We start from the raw sequence: 19,738 nt of genomic DNA, 5'->3' as shown, positions 1-19,738 counted from the left end.
CAAATTTTCTCGGTCCAGCTAGGGAAGGTGAATGTTCTAAGGAAGAGCTCTCGCAGTGCTGGTAAAGTGTATTCGACTCCCTCAATGTGTATATATAAGAAGTGTCAATATGACTAACATTATGTGATAAAATCAATGAAACCTACAATTGTTAGATCTACGTACAGACTGTTGTGTTCGGTGTACAGTCCGAGGTGCTGAGGCTGGCGATATTAGCTCCGATGGTTTTCTGCGAATGCAATATACCGACTACATTACTTCACAATTATGTAACAGAGTCGATTATACATGCGGTTATTTTAGTGCATTGTGCACATGTATATATACAGACTTGTATCTCCATTTAAACCTGAACTTTGTGGCATTTAATGTACAGATTTTTTTGGGAAGACATATTCATTATACAAGAGATTACTGATCTGTGGGGACCATTTTCAATGCAATAGCAATGCAGGACAGGGCTGGGCAGGGTTCTAATGATTGGCAAAACATTGTATGACATGATCAATCTCTGATTATCGGTAACCATATATGAATAGGACAGGGTCAAGCTCCAGGGCATCCATAGACAGAACAGGGCTAATTTCCCCGGGAAACCATAGACAAGTACATGTAGGACCCATATATCTATCCTGGCAACCAAGGACATGGCAGGGCCATTATATCTAAATCTGCTGACCATGGATAGGACAAGGCCAATCACCTGATGGGCAAACATGAATGTGCAACATGGCCTTCTTAGTATTTCTTGTCAACTGTGAGTAGAGAAGGACTATGTCCTTGTACAAACAACTGATACTAAGGCATCCTAACTGAGGGCCTTCATTCTGGAACACATCTCAAAGGACAAACAATGCTGTAGAGAAACTCTTGGAAGAGACTCATATCCCAGATCTCATCACCATGGAAAATCAGAATGGAGAAAGCCCATTGCTGGAGCTCATCTTTAGGGTAACATTGGATCGGAATTAGGAACCCATTACCAGGGCAACCCAAGATTAGAAAGCCTCATCACTGTACAGCAAATTTCTAGGGTAGCACTGAATTAGATAGGGTCCATCAATATCACAGCAGCCCGTTTTCAAGGCAACACTGGATATATATAGGAGAGGGGGCACATTCACCTAATTTTGCTTATCTCCAGGGCAACATTTGATAGCAACTGATTTAAGGACTTTCCACCCTTCATAATACACATGTTTTTCTTGTCGTATTTTCGTGTCGCCATTTCCGTATTGCGTATCGGGCATTCCATTACCGTAGTGTCAATTGTAGTAACACCGGGTAAACAATAGTACACGTGCGTGACGTGATATGTCAACACCCGATATCGAGACTTAACTTGGAAATATCACACGTACTTAAGAAATAAAGCTTATGATACAAAGACATTAATTAACTCACGGGAAAACACTGACATGCGATAAGATGACTTCAAGAAGGTCGTATATGAGGCGCATGGAATGCAGACTGATGTGTTTTGTTTTCCGACCTCACCTGTACGTATCACGTGCTAACAGTAGTTCACAAGCTCTTGGACGCTACGACTTTGTTGTCGAGCGAGTTCACTCTGTCAGATAAATTGGTTCACAAATGCAATTACAATAACTCTGTGAAAATAGTGGTTTGTAAAATATCAAGATCCCTATAAAATGCAAGTGCATGTGTGTGCACGTAATAACGTCATACCATGCGATAGCTTATGGTTACATATGTACCTGACATGTTAATATGCCATGCGTAAGCAGGCTATGGAATGATGTCCAAAGTGTACATGATTGAGAGTAATTTTGTTCCATAAAAGAACAGTAAATTGACAAATAAATATAGTAATTTAACTTATTTCTGTCGTTTTTGGTATATTAAATAAAATAAGTGTCATTGTATAAATTCTATTCCTCTGCAAAAAGTTCCGATTTTTTTCAAGGTAGACAACTCTCATCAGGATCAAAATAATTGTAAAATGTAAAATAAATTAATTATAAAGACTTTGTATGTATTTGGTTCAATTTTTCACTCTTTTTGTATGAAACTATGTGTCCTGTTTGCTTTTGGCTTGTATTTAGTAACTTTTATCCATATAGTTTCAATAAAAAACACTTTTTGTAACATGTTGTAGATATTTTATGATAAATAAAATATTTGTAGGGTTGATTAGCAATGTTTCTTTTCATTATTTTATTGTTGTAATAGTTTTGAACAATGCCACACGCTCAAAAACAGGAAAAGTGTTGAATTTGACAAAAAATCAATTTTTATACGCCCGTCGAAGACGGGGACGTATTATGTTATCACGTGAGCGAGCGGGTGGGCGGGCGGGCGGGCATGCGAACGATGTCCGCTCAATATCTCGAGTAATTATTAACGGATTAACTTCAAACTTCACAACAAGGTTAATTACCATGAAAGCTCGGACAAGTTCGATAACCGCCATTATCCGACCATAATTTGTGGAGTTATGCCCCTTTATGGACTTGCCGAAACAGTGTCCGCTCGATATCTCGAGTAATTATTAACGGATTAACTTCAAACTTCACAACAAGGTTAATTACCATGAAACCTCGGACAAGTTCGATAACCGCCATTATCCGACCATAATTTGTGGAGTTATGCCCCTTTATGGACTTGCCGAAACAGTGTCCGCTCGATATCTCGAGTAATTATTAACGGATTAACTTCAAACTTCACAACAAGGTTAATTACCATGAAACCTCGGACAAGTTCGATAACCGCCATTATCCGACCATAATTTGTGGAGTTATGCCCCTTTATGGACTTGCCGAAACAGTGTCCGCTCGATATCTCGAGTAATTATTAACGGATTAACTTCAAACTTCACAACAAGGTTAATTACCATGAAACCTCGGACAAGTTCGATAACCGCCATTATCCGACCGTAATTATTGGAGTTATTCCCCTTGGTTTCATTAATGCGATGCATGCGTTCGATGATGTTGTATTGCACTCATTGATCTACCAGTTATGTTGAATGATTTCTCTTTTAATATCAATTACTCACAAATACTTCATATATTTCAATCATACAAACAACTGCTTATTCAATGTGTGACGGGCGTATTATATACCGCTCGCGGTAACCTTGTTCCGTATGTTTTACAAAAAAATCCCCAGTTTATCGGAATGCTTAGATTTTCATAAAATCATCTTTACATAGTAACATTACCATCATGTGAAACTTTCATTGAATTCTGATGTCTAATTGCGAAAGGGTGAAGCCTCCTTAAGAGCTTATTGGTAGGTCCAGGGCAACAGGTCTACCCCTGAGTCTCATATCCCAAAGAAAAAAGAACCTCCAGAGGGCCTATAAGGTATCTTGGGCTAACTTAACAATAGCAGCACTACTAGTTTAGGTAAGGCTACAGATGTATTTAAAAATATCAATATACATGATTTTGTTTGAATTGTCTGGCTTACTATACAACAAGTTAATACGTATGAGATAATTCACACTGGTTAATAGCTACAGTGTATCGTTCTACTTCCACTGATCTGGTGCTGTTCTGTTTAGCATGATGTGGGAGTGGATAATGTCTTCTTCAGGGTTGTTCCAGGCCTGAAATTAAAATACTTTTGTTTTCTGTATCCATACATTTACCTAATTTGAATTAAAATGGCTTGTTTTACCTTAAAATATATATTTCCATATTAATTACATTTAACAATGTAAGCACAGTGACTCGGGCTCCTTAATTTTTCCCAATTTATCTCCCTTTATTCTTGCAAAAACTGCCAGAATTATCTCCCCTTATTTCTTGTGATGGAGGGACTGCCACATTACATCCCTTTATCTACAGTGATGGGGGAATACTGATTTACTGTCTTTACCTCTTGGGGTAACACCATAATTATCTCCATTTATCTCTAGTGATGGGATACTACCATATTACCTCCCTTTATTTATAGTGGTAGAGACCACCAGATTATCACCCCTTATCTCTTGTGATGGGATACTACCATATTATCTCCCTTTATTCATAGTGATGGAGACCACCAGATTATCTCCCCTTATCTCTAGTGATGGGATACTACCATATTACCTCCCTGTATTTATAGTGATGGAGACCACCAGATTATCTCCCCTTATCATGATTTACTGTCTTTACCTTTTTATTTCGGGTTACACCAGATTTATAGTGATTGAGCTCGAGACTACCAGATTTATAGTGATGTGAGCTCGAGTTTACCAGATTTTCTCCTCTTAATTTTATGAATGGGTGACTTCTGGATGATTATTTCTTTTCTCTAGTTAGTGATGGGTGAATACAAGATGATCTTTATTTCAAGTGTGATTATCTCCCTTTTATCTAGTGATAGGTATCTATGAGTTTATCTACCCTTTTCAAAATTCTTGTCCACTGTCTACCAATGGGTTGTGACATAATCAAACCCAAACCTACAGGTGTATAGGTAATCTCTGTGGTTAGGTAGATTATTCAAGAAGCTCAGACAGTAAATAATCTCTAAGGATCAATATGCACATGTTATACATTTAAAATGCCAACAACTATTCTCTGGTTGGCTTAAATTTAAATATTTTTTAAACAGTTCTGAGGCAAACACAGACATTACTGACATTCTCAATATTTGCAGTGGTAGACATTACCAAACAATAACTGACTATTATACCAGTATGATATGATAACTCTTCAGATTTTTTTTTTTATATAAAACTTGTAACTCCAGTAAATCCAGGTACATGTGTATACATATGTGGTTTGTTTAATGGCATATTGTGTAGGTGCAGCATCAAACTTCTAAGTTTCCCTATTATCCAGTTTTTCGATGTAGCATTAGATACACTTCCAAAGAAACTAAATATGATTTTGATTGGTTTGTTTGTGTTTTACATCCTGTTAATGTACAGCTATGGTTATTTAAGGACGTGTCTGGTTTTGGTGATGGAGGAAAACCAGAGAACCCAGAGAAAAACCACCGACCTGCGGCGAGCACCTGGCAACTGCCCCCATAGGCCTTGAACACGCGACCCAGTGGTGGAGGGCTAGTGATCATAGATGGTCAGATGCTCGGCCACAACAGACCCATTTTGATTTTGAACGTAAAATCTTGTCATCCAATGGTGACCCCAATCTCCACATGTAAATGGTGTACAGTGTGTCTGCATTTTGAAACAGTACCTTGAAACTTTTACAGTTTTATTTTTTATTTCACTTCAACTATTCTTCAGGTAAAATCATCAATAGCAACAACAATTAACTAAGTACAGTTAAACCTGGATAAAGAGACCACCCTCAGGAAATCTTTATGCAGGTGTTCTCTTAACATAGGTTGTCTCTTAATACAGGTGTTCTTATACAGGTTCATTTCACAAAGAAATCACTACAATGGAGTATATTAAAATAGTCTCTTTATGCAGGTGTTCTCTTACCACAGATGGTATCTTTGTGCAGGTATTCTTCTTATACAGGTTTATTTCACAAAGAAATCTCTACAATGGAGTATATTAAAAATGGTCTCTTAACAAAGGTAGTCTCTTTATGCAGGTGTTCTCTTAACACAGGTGGTCTCTTAACACAGGTGGTCTCTTTATGCAGGTGTACTCTTTGTCACATGAACGGGTTTCACTGTATTAAACTGAAATGCATGCCGATGTGGTATGTTGAAAAAAGAAATAACATTGTCTGACTATAAGGTCAGGTATGCTACAAAAACCTGAAAAGGATTGGGTAAAATAATCTCTGTAGAGTTAATACACATGTCACACTAACATAGAACCCTCATTCCTGTGTTATGTAATGCTGGAATCATTGATTTATAAACTCTAGTTGTAATGTTATGGCCATACATGTGCAGTTTCTCGGTGCAAGACGACAGCTACTGGATCAAAAACACAAGTCTGGAGTTCTAAATACTCTTCCTGAACATAACCATTTCCAGATTTGGGTTTATTTTACTGCTCCAAAGTGTTTAAAGTAAGATGAATTGTTCTTCACCATCTGTCTTCTGTATTTATAACACCTGCTTTGAATCTTCCGAGGAGGAATGTTGAATGATTTGGACAATGTTAGCAGGGAAACTGCGGACAACATTCAATTCACCATCAATTCAACATCTGCTGAATCATGTTGCAATTTACTTGTGGTGAATTCTTTTGACATTGTTGAATTTTGTTGCAGCTGTGTTGATCAAGCGTGAAGCAACATGTTGAATCTGTTTTTATTTTTCGTAGGGTTCCGCGCCCGTACCAATGCCAAAACTAACTACGCATTGAAATCTGACATGACTATATCTATGACAAATCATTTCTGAAGAGAAAATATACCTATTCAGGACTTACAATGAAAAAATAATGAGATAAAATAAACTGTACATGTTTTCTGAGCGTAAAAAGTTAGTGGGGCTAGACCGGGATACATATTGTAATTGCGTCAATGGAAATGTTCTGGCGCAACTGTGTTAGGGTTGGGATGAGAAGGGGAGGGGCGGAGACAGTTGAAGATAGAGGAGGGAGAAAATTGGGGACAGTTAGAGATAGAGGAGGGAGAGAATTGGGGACAGTTAGGGTTTGGATGAGAAGGGGAGGGGCGGAGACAGATGGAGATAGAGGAGGAGGAGAATTGGGGACAGTTAGTGTTGAGATGAGAAGGGGAGGGGCGGAGACAGATGGAGATAGAGGAGGGAGAGAATTGGGGACAGTTAGGGTTGAGATGAGAAAGGGAGGGGTGGGGACAGTTGGAGATAGAGGAGGGAAAGAATTGGGGACAGGGTTGGGATGAGAAGGGGAGGGGCAGAGACAATTGGAGATAGAGGAGAGAATTGGGGACAGTTAGGGTTGAGATGAGAAGGGGAGGGGCGGGGACAGTTGGAGATAGAGGAGGGAGAGAATTGGAGACAGGGTTGGGATGAGAAGAGGAGGGGCAGAGACAATTGGAGATAGAGGAGAGAATTGGGGACAGTTAGGGTTGAGATGAGAAGGGAAGGGGCGGGGACAGTTGGAGATAGAGGAGGGAGAGAATTGGAGACAGGGTTGGGATGAGAAGAGGAGGGGCAGAGACAATTGGAGATAGAGGAGAGAATTGGGGACAGTTAGGGTTGAGATGAGAAGGGAAGGGGCGAGGACAGTTGGAGATAGAGGAGGGAGAGAATTGGAGACAGGGTTGGGATGAGAAGAGGAGGGGTGGGGACAGTTGGAGATAGAGGAGAGAATTGGGGACAGTTAGGGTTGGGATGAGAAAGGGAGGGGCGGGACAGTTAGAGATAAAAGAGGGAAAGAATTGGGGACAGGGTTGGGATGAGAAGGGGAGGGGCAGAGACAATTGGAGATAGAGGAGAGAATTGGGGACAGTTAGGGTTGAGATGAGAAGGGGAGGGGCGGGGACAGTTGGAGATAGAGGAGGGAGAGAATTGGGGACAGGGTTGGGATGAGAAGGGGAGGGGCAGAGAGAATTGGAAATAGAGGAGGAGAATTGGGGACAGTTAGGGTTGAGATGAGAAGGGGAGGGGCGGGGACAGTTGGAGATTGTGGAGAGAATTAGGGACAGTTAGGGTTTGGATGAAAAGGGGAGGGGTGGGGACAGTTGGAGATAGAGGAGGGAAAGAATTGTGGACAGGGTTAGGATGAGAAGGGGAGGGGCGGAGTGATGGATCTTGGCTGATTAAATGATGCAAGGTGTGCTGGAAAGTCCCAAGGAAAAAGGAGGGCTGAGAAAATGTAGTTGGAGGGGCTTGAAAGTTGATGAGGTCAAGCCTTGGGGTATATTAGAAGATAACATTAAGTTTTATTTAACCTCTGCCATATGTTGTGATCATGAGATATCATCATGTTCGAGTCGTGCTAATTAACAATCTTCCCACAGTAGAGGATCAAAACTGTTTCCTAGTAATTTTCGGTCGTTGCCTGTGTATGTTGTTATTGATTTGTATTGCATTAGCTCAGGACAAGCTACCTACATGTACAGAGTATTCATTCATACTAGAGGCGAGAGGGGCGGCTAAATCACTGCCAACAGTATACACCAATCCTAGCACCTGTAGTGGTGCTGACCGATGATGGTCAGTTTTACAATCCACTCATGATCACTGTCCCCATGTACAATGAATGTACATTTGCGGTCAATGGGTTGAATGGTCAAGGAGAAACGCCAAAAGAGAGTGACCAAATCGCGGTTGTCCAATGCAAGCTTTATTTTAACAGTACTTAGTCAGAGGACAGTCTATATATAATATATATAGCCATGTGACTTTGGCCAAACCGTCAACATATCAAAACAAGTCTATTAGAGCCCATCCGAGTCTTTACTTTAGTCTCAACCATCTATATTCAAACTTTGACAGTTTGTTGAAGTTGTTAGGAGGACAAGGAAAATATTTCTGAGGTAAACCAGGTATATGATGTGGGTTAAGATACACAAAAATACAATAATCAAGAGAAAAACATTACCTTCAAGATATAGTCTGAGATTTGGAGATATAAACAGGCCTCTATACTATAGGCAGAGTGATTTCACAGACGGCCAGATAAGCAGACGTGATGTCACAGACAGTTGTGCACACAGGCATAGCGATGCCACAGACATAGATCTAATGTACAAATAGGCAGACAGAGTGATGTCAAAGACAGATGGATATATAGACGAGCAGATAGGCAGACAGTGATGTCACAGACAGATGTACAGATGAACAGACAGGCAGAGTGATGTCACAGACAGATGGGGAGATAGGCAGACAGTGATGTCACAGACAGATGGACTGATGGACAGACAGGCAGAGTAATGTCACAGACAGATGGGTGTATAGATGGGAGGATAGACAGACAGTGATGTCACAGACAGATGGATGTATATATGGGAGGATAGACAGACAGTGATCTCATGGGTGGATGTACAGATGGATAGGCAGACAGTGATGTCACAGACTGTTGTACAGATGGACAGACAGGCAGAGTGATGTCACAGACAGATTGACTGATGGACAGACAGGCAGAGTAATGGCACAGACAGATGGGGAGATAGGCAGACAGTGAAGTCACAGACTGTTGTACAGATGGACAGACAGTCAGAGTGATGTCACAGACAGATGGGGAGATGGGCAGACAGTGATGTCACAGACGGATGGGGAGATAGGCAGACAGTGATGTCGCAGACAGATGGACTGATGGACAGACAGGCATAGTAATGTTACAGACAGATGGGGAGATAGGCAGACAGGGATGTCACAGACAGATGGACTGATGGACAGACAGGCAGAGTAATGTTACAGACAGATGGGGAGATGGGCAGACAGTGATGTCACAGACAGATGGGGAGATAGGCAGACAGTGATGTCACAGACAGATGGGGGGATAGGCAGACAGTGATGTCACAGAGGAATATATAGATGGACAGACAGGCAGAGGGATGTCACAGACAGATGGATGTATATATGGGAGGATAGACAGACAGTGATCTCATGGGTGGATGTACAGATGGATAGGCAGACAGTGATGTCACAGGCTGTTGTACAGATGGACAGACACGCAGAGTGATGTCACAGACAGATTGACTGATGGACAGACAGGCAGAGTAATGTTACTGACAGATGGGGAGATGGGCAGACAGTGATGTCACAGACAGGTGGACTGATGGACAGACAGGCAGAGTAATGTCACAGACAGATGGGAGGAAAGGCAGACAGTGATGTCACAGAGGAATGTATAGATGGACAGACAGGCAGAGTGATGTCACAGACAGATGGACAGACAGACAGTGATGTCACAGACAGGCAGAGTAATGGCACAGACAGATGGGAGGAAAGGCAGACAGTGATGTCACAGAGGAATGGATAGATGAACAGACAGGCAGAGTGATGTCACAGACAGATGGGGAGATAGGCAGATAGTGATGTCACAGACAGGCAGAGTAATGTCACAGACAGATGGGGAGATAGGCAGACAGTGATGTAACAGACAGATGGACTGATGGACAGACAGGCAGAGTAATGTCACCGACAGATGGGAGGAAAGGCAGACAGTGATGTCACAGAGGGATGTATAGATGGACAGACAGGGAGAGAGATGTCACAGACAGATGGATGTATAGATGGGAGGATAGACAGACAGTGATATCACAAACAGATGGATGTACATATGGGAGGATAGATAGACAGTGATGTCATGGATGGATGTACAGACGGGTAGGCAGACAGTGATGTCACAGACTGTTGTACAGATGGACAGACAGTGATGGGACAGACAGGCAGAGTGATGTCACAGACAGATGGACAGACAGACAGTGATGTCACAGACAGATGGACTGATGGACAGACAGGCAGAGTAATGTCACAGACTGATGTACAGATGGACAGACAGACAGTGATGTCACAGACTGATGTACAGATGGACAGACAGACAATGATGTCACAGATAGATGGGCAGATGTACAGATGGACATACAGACAGTGATGTCACAGACAGATGTACAGATGGACAGACAGGCAGAGTAATGTCACAGACTGATGTACAGATGGACAGACAGACAGTGATGTCACAGACAGATGGACAGACAGACAGAGTGATGTCACAGACAGATGGATGTTGGATGGGGGGATAGGCCGACAGTGATGTCACAGACAGATGGATGTATAGATGGGGGGACAGACAGACAGTGATCTCACAGACAGATGGATGTATAGATGGGGGACAGACAGACAGTGATATCACAGACAGATGGATGTACAGACGGGCAGACGTGATGTCACAGACAGATGGATGTATAGATGGGGGGATAGGCAGACAGCGATGTCACAGACAGATGGATGTATCGATGGGGGGACAGACAGACAGTGATGTCAGACAGATGGATGTACAGACGGGTGGATAGGCAGACGTGATGTCACAGACAGGCGGAAAGCTATAGGCAGATGTGATGTCACAGACGGTTGTACACACAGGCATAGCGATGCTACAGACAGATAGATGTACAAATAGGGCAGACAGATCAGAGTGATGTCACAGACAGGTAGACAGATAGAATGTGCATGCATATGTAGAGATGCACAAACATGTTACAAAGAGACAGACAGCAATGGACAGATAAATGTGGAGTTGGAGAGAGGGATGTCACAGAGTGGTGGACTGACAAGATGTACAGACAGACGCACAGACAATAAGGGAGATGGACAGAAAGATGCATACAGAATGAAATGCTGTCAGAGATAGGTCACATAAAATACAGAAGGAAATATTGTCAGATAGATGGACAGACAGTTGTAGAACGGTGGCTGGATGCGTACAGATGACAATAATTTCTGATAGATAAACAGTCGATGCCAGATAGACAGACAACCAGAGGTGGATGTGACGGACAGACATCAGAGACAATTGAACAGACAGCTGCGTAGAATATGGAGACGATACATATATACATAACAAGACACTGATAAGAAAATCCACATATACAGGTAAAACGATATAGTAGCTAAGGACGTATGATGGTTTAATAGAGAAAAGAGCGTTATTTGATTCATAAAAACACCCATCCATTAGCTGAGTGTACATTGTATGGAACAAAGGTCATTTAGGGAAGTGGTATAGAAATTGTCAGTCTGTTGGCATTTTAAACATGTGATTGAGAACGATGAGGTAGTATGTTAGAAAGGCCATATTAGATGACAATAGAAAGTTTATAGCATTATGATACTAATATTTGACGTAAATTTGATTGATGGTTTTGTATGCTAGGATATCTGTGAGGCCAATATAAAATGTATGCGAAATGGAAGTGAATGGGTTTCTACTTGAATTGGCTAGCCCCTTGTTCAATGGCTGTGTGTTGGTCAATGGGCGTGTATGTAAAACTGTTACTGTAGCTCCGCTGTTGTAGTCGGCGTGCTCCGTTTCTTCAAAATCAGGTCACCTTAATGACACACAAGGCTAACTTGTCATCCTGGTTATTTTTAGAAATTCGTTACTAAATCTTCATATTTCAGGATGTTAAATTCTCATACAAGGACCAGAAATGTAAAAAAAATAATCATTTGTTTGGGATTATTTCAAAACAAAAACAATTTGATTTTTTTGTGTAAATGACGTGTGAAGCTGACAAGGCTCCTCTTCAACGTGACACAGGTATCTTGTGTGTACATTGTGATGTTAGCAGGGCGAACAGGTTCACCTGAGGCAGGTGTAACGTTGTGTTCTACCAGTAATGGATGGTGTGTTCACCTTACAAACACACCTGGTACATTTGTACCTGTGTAGACGCAGACGAAGCATATCCTATAAAATACTAAATAGAGGGTAGTAGTCGTATATTATACATTAGATGGTGTATTAACCTAATACAGCCATATGATTCTTCCTCTTTTCTATTTTTTCTGTGATTTTGAAAGTAACTGACTTATTTTGGAAACATGAAACAAGGTCAAATTTTCTAAGGGGTTGAGGTATATATTCCTAGTTTTTAGTCCCCTACCGGAGAAACCGGACAGACTATAGGTTTTGTCTGTATCTTTCTATCCGTCCATCTGTCTGTCTGTCAGTTGTCCGTCCGTTACCTTTTGGTTAAGGTAAGTAATGGCTTACCGTTCACTTAATAATACTTAATAATAGTGTTAGGGTGCTGATCTTATGTACAGAGGTTCTTTGGAGGTAACGGGTAACCTGTTGGGGGTGCCAGTAGGGGGTGCCAGTAGGGGGGTGCCAGTAGGGGACATGCATTGATTCACGTCGATGTCATCCTGAATTCCCAATCACATTCTTGTGTAAAGCTGTAGAGGTTCAAAAATATAGTGAAAATATATTGGGCATCACTGTCCACTGGTCGCCTTTAACAATAGTAAGTGACCATTGACCAATGCTGCCCCTGTAGAGTGTAATAAGATAAAACCTCTATTTAACCCTGTCACCCCTATGTAACTTAAGTAAACTTTGATCTGGATGAGTCTATTGTAGTCTACAGTGGTGAAAGGGATAACACTGTATGTTTATGATGCCTCATTCATTTACCACCTTGCTAAACACCATAATAATAATAAATACAACATTTGATATAGCGCCCTATCTAGCTAACATATGCCACTTTAAAGTGCTTTACAGAACATAGATATACAATATATACAGTATAGTCAATACAATTTTAACAAATTTGCAGGAGTTGCCTTATCAGGCACTAACTACTAGTCCTATGCCACCTGGCTAATATCTCCCTTTGTGTGTATGCCTGCGTGTGTGCTGGAGATGAAAACCTTCTCTACTTTTCTTTGCTGTCCTCCTACACTGTAGTTGTCCTGTATACAGTAACCTCTACGTAATTTCCAGTTAGATATATATATACTTTAGCACAATTAGGCCCAGACACTTCAGTTGACTATATATAGGTAGCATCAATGTTGGAGCGATAGTATGCAAGTCTGAAGTCCAGGGATCAAATCCCAGTCTAACCCAGCTAATTGTTACATTATTTCATCTTGATTAATTTTTCATAAAAGTCCTGGAATGTATATATATGTAGTTTTCTTTTCAGAAATGATTCATCCAAGCCGTAGTCATGCAGTCAAAATAGTTTCTAATGCTTTAGTACAGATTTTGGCAGTGGTACATGGATCCTTCATTCATTCACCCCTGAAATTTCATCATGAACTATTCCAACCTTTGATTTGGAAGAGTTCAAATGTGTGTTTAGGGGTGAATGAGTTAAATTAATTTCTCTATATTTATCACTTGATATATTGCCAACCCAACTTGATAATGCCAAAGATTGTGTTTGACAACATGAGTAGCAGTATTATCAATGAAGTTTAACTGTATACCAAAGGAGTTTATTAATATTTTTTAATATTATGTGAAAAAATAGTACGTAAATTGACATTTCATTGAAACTTTATTATGAAACACTTCATTTAAAGGTTTCTTTGAGTCGAACAGACGTAAATTTTGTTGTACAGAATAAAACAGATTAAAGTCTTCTGGAAAAAAATGATCAAGACACTGCCAAGCGCTTGTGCTTTTTACATATGTAAAGTTGTAATATTGAACGACAACATATCATTGGATCTTAGGGAAGGGAAGAAGATGAGGAACTTAATATCTTCAGTGCTAGCTGGTGGAGAGATTAGGGTCTGGAAGTCAGATACAGAAAAAACTTAATATAATATTGATTTTAGCTGGGGATCAGGAAGTCGGATACAGAAAAAACTTAATATAATATTGATTTTAGATACGGAACAAACTAGATATAATACCCCGGTATTCAGTTTTAGCTGAGGGAGGGGAGAAAAGATTGGAAAGCTGGATACAGCGACACCTTAACCTATAATGAATTTGAAATTTAATGAAGTTGATATGACACAGGAAAATTGAAATGTAATATAGTAATACTATAATTTAACAGGAGTGGAAAGGCAAAAAATCAAGCAAAATGTTGAATTACTTCCAGTTTCTATTAGGTAACAAATAAGAATATGTCTCCCAGTTTTCATATTGATATCTTATAAATGTCAAAACAAAACATGCACAGCAAGTGCCCAGGGAGCCCAAATATTTGAAAAATAGGTGTAATATATATTCCAATATAAAAATATCAATATTATAACTTGCTTTGGAGCAAACTTTATATAATTATAATTAAAAGGGACACTTACATTAGACGGACAAAATGACCTGCCATGATGATCATGACCTATATGTGGAATATTCATATTGGGCGATAGCATTTATTTTCAGGCATGCCCACGTACATGCACCTGTTCATTATTGATGTGTATTGAGTCTGTATTGAGGATCATGAGATTGTCCCTGGATGTCATGACCTATGTAAATTTCAAACTTTTTAAGGGTATATGATACTATTTCTGTGATATATGCATTTTCATTCCCAAAGAGTTCTACTCTATTAAGTATATGTTTTAAGGATCATATTGCGTTGATTAGTTCTGGTAAATTTGAGTTATAACCGATGCTGAAAACGTTTTAAGGGAGATAACTCCAACATAAATCACATGTATAATTAATGTGTAAGATAGCATATAACCTTAACTTGTTAACGGGCCCCATTTCCTGAAAGCCTCCTCAAAGTTGAGTAGTCTTTTATCTTTAAAGAAATTATTTTTCAATATATCATCGAAAAAAATGTTGCAGGCAGAATGTTTTGAACAGATGTAAGTAGACAGCTATTACATAATCAGAAAGTCAATTGAATATTGATGTATATGTCTGTTGTAATAGATGCTTAATTATATGAGGTCGAAAAAATTCTCCTTAACCCTTTGACCACTATAGACCATAATGAACTCATTCATATCAACACATGGTATAGTCTACTAAAGTTACATAGGGGTGAGAGGACCTTTAGATAACAACCTACGCCCACATGGGTCACCATGTTCTATGAAGAGAACTTAAAGCTCTGTTTATACATAGGTGGTTGTAACGCTCTTGTACATATATATAAACACACTGGTACAGTACTGTAAATAGTCTTGAGAAGTTCTTTGTGTGTATGAATTGTACATGTTTATGTTGTCTGTCTGTCAGCACACTAGGTATAACTTAAATCATCAGTTAAACACAAAAGTTATTATGTAGAATATATCATCCCCTTAAACTTGTATGAAACCTGAAAATAAAAAACATCATTAAAACACAAAAGTTATTATGTAGAATATATCATCCCCTTAAGCTTATATGAAACCTGAAAATAGCCTGTGTTATTACATTACAGGTTAGGTGGATCCGGCCATACCCACTCAGGCTGTGGGTTATAAAATAACATTAAAGGCTGTCCCATTGATCTAATGTATTGGCTGAGGTCATATTTGTCTATATATGCCGAGGTCATTGTGTTTTACATTTCTGTGTATTGCTTGTTTATAATTAGTGTTGAATATGTGTAAGTATTATTCTGGGTCCTTATATGCATATATATATGCAATAATGCATCATATATATATAGGATCATGTGTATATACAATATAATAGTATAGTGTATATATATATATACACATCATATCAGTGTGTCTAGCATCTGTGCATTTGTTTAGATATTTTGTGTAAAATGAGGATTTGAAGTTCTTTCTTTTCCACCGCTGAAGTGAGATTTGCAGTGATTTATTTTAGCATCCGTCTAATAAAAGCTTCAGCAAGGGAGAGTTCAGTTATCAACTGACCAGGACTTAGTTGACCCAGGGAGGGCCCAGCTATTCCAATTTGGATGGAAATGTTTCATTTAGTATTTGTTCAAAAGTAATGAAATTCAAAACTAAACGTACATATGGGGATCTAGGATAATTATTTAATCATACATGCCAAAAAATTATTTAAACTTATATTTTGAAATTGTGTGTTAATAGCTCAACTGGACCCCTGGTCTAGCTATATTCCGTCTTTGCGTATTGCAGAGTTATCTTCTCTTGGGAGCAGGTACTGATTGTTACGTCACTTGTTTGTGAGAGTAACGTCATCAATTGTTGAGAAAACGAAGTAATTTTCTCACACAGATCAATGACGTAACAATCAATACCTACTCCCAAGAGAAGATAACTCTGCAATACGCAAAGACGGAATAAAGGAATGATCAAACTCGCTTTGATAATTCAAAGTATGTAATATAAATGTGAGGGAGAGAAGCGAAAAGCTTAGTGACGGTGTGTATGGCTGGACCACAGGGACCTGAGAATTTGTTAGTTATATTTGGTTCCACGTTTATATCGTCATCGGGAATGACATTTTTACCAAAAGTTGATCTAAACCCTAAAACATGTAAAATTACTCTGCACACCTTAGTTTTAGATCCAAATATAGTTAGCTGTGGCAAATTCTCAGGTCCCAGGTCTAGACAACAATGATAGTTTTCTGTCAATCTACCAGATAAATTAGCTTTCATTTGCTGATAATGTTGTCATTTGAAAGCAAATCAGCGATTAGTTGGTTTTTATCATCATGCTGTATGTAACATATATATTAGTCAGACCACAGTCAATGATTAGCGTTTTAGCTCATTCTATATGCATTTCACACCTAAAGCAAATCCAGAAGCAATATAAACATTGTATGGCCTTCTTATGTAAGATACACAATGAACAATTCCGAGCAGTGTCGGCAGGCAGTGTCTGTAACATATGGTTGTATACAGGCTGGTACTGAACACAGAATATATATATACACACTAACATACACACTCCACACTAAAATTAGTTTGACTTCCCAATATACCACTCCGACTGCTGTTTTAAATTGCTTGTCCGCACAAGACAATACTTATAGACAAGACGGTTACATACATGTACAGTATTAGTACTTAATTTTCATCTTTAAAGAATTTGAAGCTCAAGAGTATAGTACTACTCAGATAGAGGAAACAGTTTGCATGCTAACAGACATATTTAGGTAAAGATCGTAGACCACTGAGTCGCAGGTTCAAGGCCTACGTGGGGTCATCGACAGGTACTACTGTAGCTGAAGGTCCCTGATTTCCCCCCCCCCCCCCCCCCCCCGAGTACTCTGGTTTTCCTCCACCACCAAAACCTGACAAGTCCTTAAATGACCTTAGCTGTTAATAGCACATAAACCACACACAAACCAAACTCCAGTATATACTACTGATGGTTAAAACAACATTCTTACATGACTGATGACCATCACTGCTGTTTTGTTACTCTTGTTTGGTTCGTTTGTGTTTTTCGTCCTTTTAGCAGCCATGGTCATTTAACCCTTTCACCCCTATGTAACTTCAGTAAACTCTTCCATGCATTGATTTGGATGAGTCCATTATGGTCTACAGTTGTGAAAGGGTTATGGTTGTGCCAGGTTTTTTGAGGTGAAAGAAAACCAGAGTTCCCAGAGAAAAAACACCGACCTACAGTCAGTACCTGACGGCTGCATGCCCCGCGTGGGTCTCAAACCCACCGCCCAGCAGTGAAGGGCGACACACTGAGCATGTGGTAGCAGATCTGTTGACAACAATAGGGCTAACTGGCAAAATAGTGTCATATGACTTAACATTTCAATCCTAATGATCAGTTTGTAACGTAGAATTACCTTTTATAAACTAGCCAATGTTTCAGGACATTCACTGTTGAATTTCTTAAGGAGTAAGGTTTAAAAATTGTTAGCTATATGTGTAACAAGATTGAAAACATGCATGGCTAGACTGGTATTCCAACTTAGGACCTTCAAACTCTAGACAGGTGCTACTCACTGATCTAATTATAACCCATTGAGCTACTTGGTCACCAGTGATCGGCCCAATCCAGTTTCACTACAACATTAAATAAGCATACCACATTACTGAACAAGTTGTAACATGTAACAGTGAATTTCAGGCAGGAGTAGAACTGTAAATTGCTTTTCATCAGATTAAGAATAAATATGAAAAGAATAAATAATGAATTGTGAAGAAAATGTTTCTCGTGGATTCTATTCTGGCCATCTGCGGGAAAGGGTCTGTGTTCTCCCTGATGTAGCTATATAATTATAGGTTCATATCTATATATATATTGTGATATAAGGCCCGAGGGACAGATGGTGAACTGACCAGTTTAATTTATCATGTGTGAGCTACCTGTTGAAAGTGTGATGTCAGCCTGGGAAGTAAAGGAAATCATAACCTTCAGGCAGTGGATGTCACCGAGTACACCGCTACACCTGATCATGACCAGGCTTATGTATGTTAACATTCAAAGTAGGATATGTGTATACATGCAACATGTGTGTCTATGTCACACACGTATCCAAGGACACACATGTCACACACATATCCATGGACACACATGTCACACACGTATCCATGGACACGCATGTCACACACATATCCAAAGAGACATGTCGTACACAAATTCATGGACACACATGTCATGCACGTATCCATGGACACACATGTCACACACATTCATGGACACACATGTCACACACATATCCAAGGAGACATATGTCGTACACATATCTATGGACACACATGTCACACACATATCCAAGGAGACACATGTCATGCACGTATCCATGGACACACATGTCACACACATATCCAAGGAGACATATGTCGTACACATATCTATGGACACACATGTCACACACATATCCAAGGAGACATATGTCGTACACATATCCATGGACACGCATCTGTCACATATGTATCTTTGCAAACACATGTATATCCATTGGACACACTTGTCACACATGTATCCATGGACACCCGTGAGGTCACACATGTAACTGTTGACCCATGAATTGGCTCGAAATAGAACAAGAGATCAAAATCAAAACTTGTCTTAAGAGGAACAAGTCAAATTCTGGAGAACCCAAAAACAAAACATGTCTGGAAAGTCCCAAATGGAAGTAGCACCAAAACAGAACCTGTAATCATGTCTTAGCAATTGTGAACAGAACTTTTCCAGAGAACTCGAACTTAAAACAATATCTTGAGAGTTACCAAACAGAACTGCCTTGAGTGACATAAATAAGAATAATAGAAATTCATTGTGAATTTTAAAGACCACAAAATGTGCATTTCTTTGATTTTTTTTCTGCTTAATTATATGACAACGAATGCTGTTTTACAAAATAAGTCACCATATGCATGCATATATGATGTCTGAAACTCACTGAATCTTAATTCAAAAACATGGTATTGAGTTTTCTGATCCTGCGTTTGTATCTTGTGTTCTCGCAGTACTGTAACTTATCAGTAACTAATCAAAAGTATTATTAAGTTTAATTTAGTAAAAGTTTCTCTTTGACAATTTTCTTATTGTGTAACTCTTTAGAAAGGGAGGTATATAACACAGCTTA

General features: G+C 39.5%; 1 protein-coding gene across 2 annotated transcripts in view; it reads left to right on the top strand.

The window, feature by feature from the left end:
* Positions 1 to 19,738, top strand: part of LOC110458823 — a 58,063-nt gene that overhangs the window by 20,444 nt on the left and 17,881 nt on the right. The gene's annotated exons all lie outside the window — the stretch shown is intronic.

The sequence above is a fragment of the Mizuhopecten yessoensis genome, unplaced genomic scaffold, assembly GCF_002113885.1.
Source record: "Mizuhopecten yessoensis strain PY_sf001 unplaced genomic scaffold, ASM211388v2 scaffold9847, whole genome shotgun sequence".
In the NCBI taxonomy this organism is placed as follows: Eukaryota; Metazoa; Mollusca; class Bivalvia; order Pectinida; family Pectinidae; genus Mizuhopecten; species Mizuhopecten yessoensis.
This window is presented reverse-complemented; position numbering and strand designations above follow the sequence as displayed.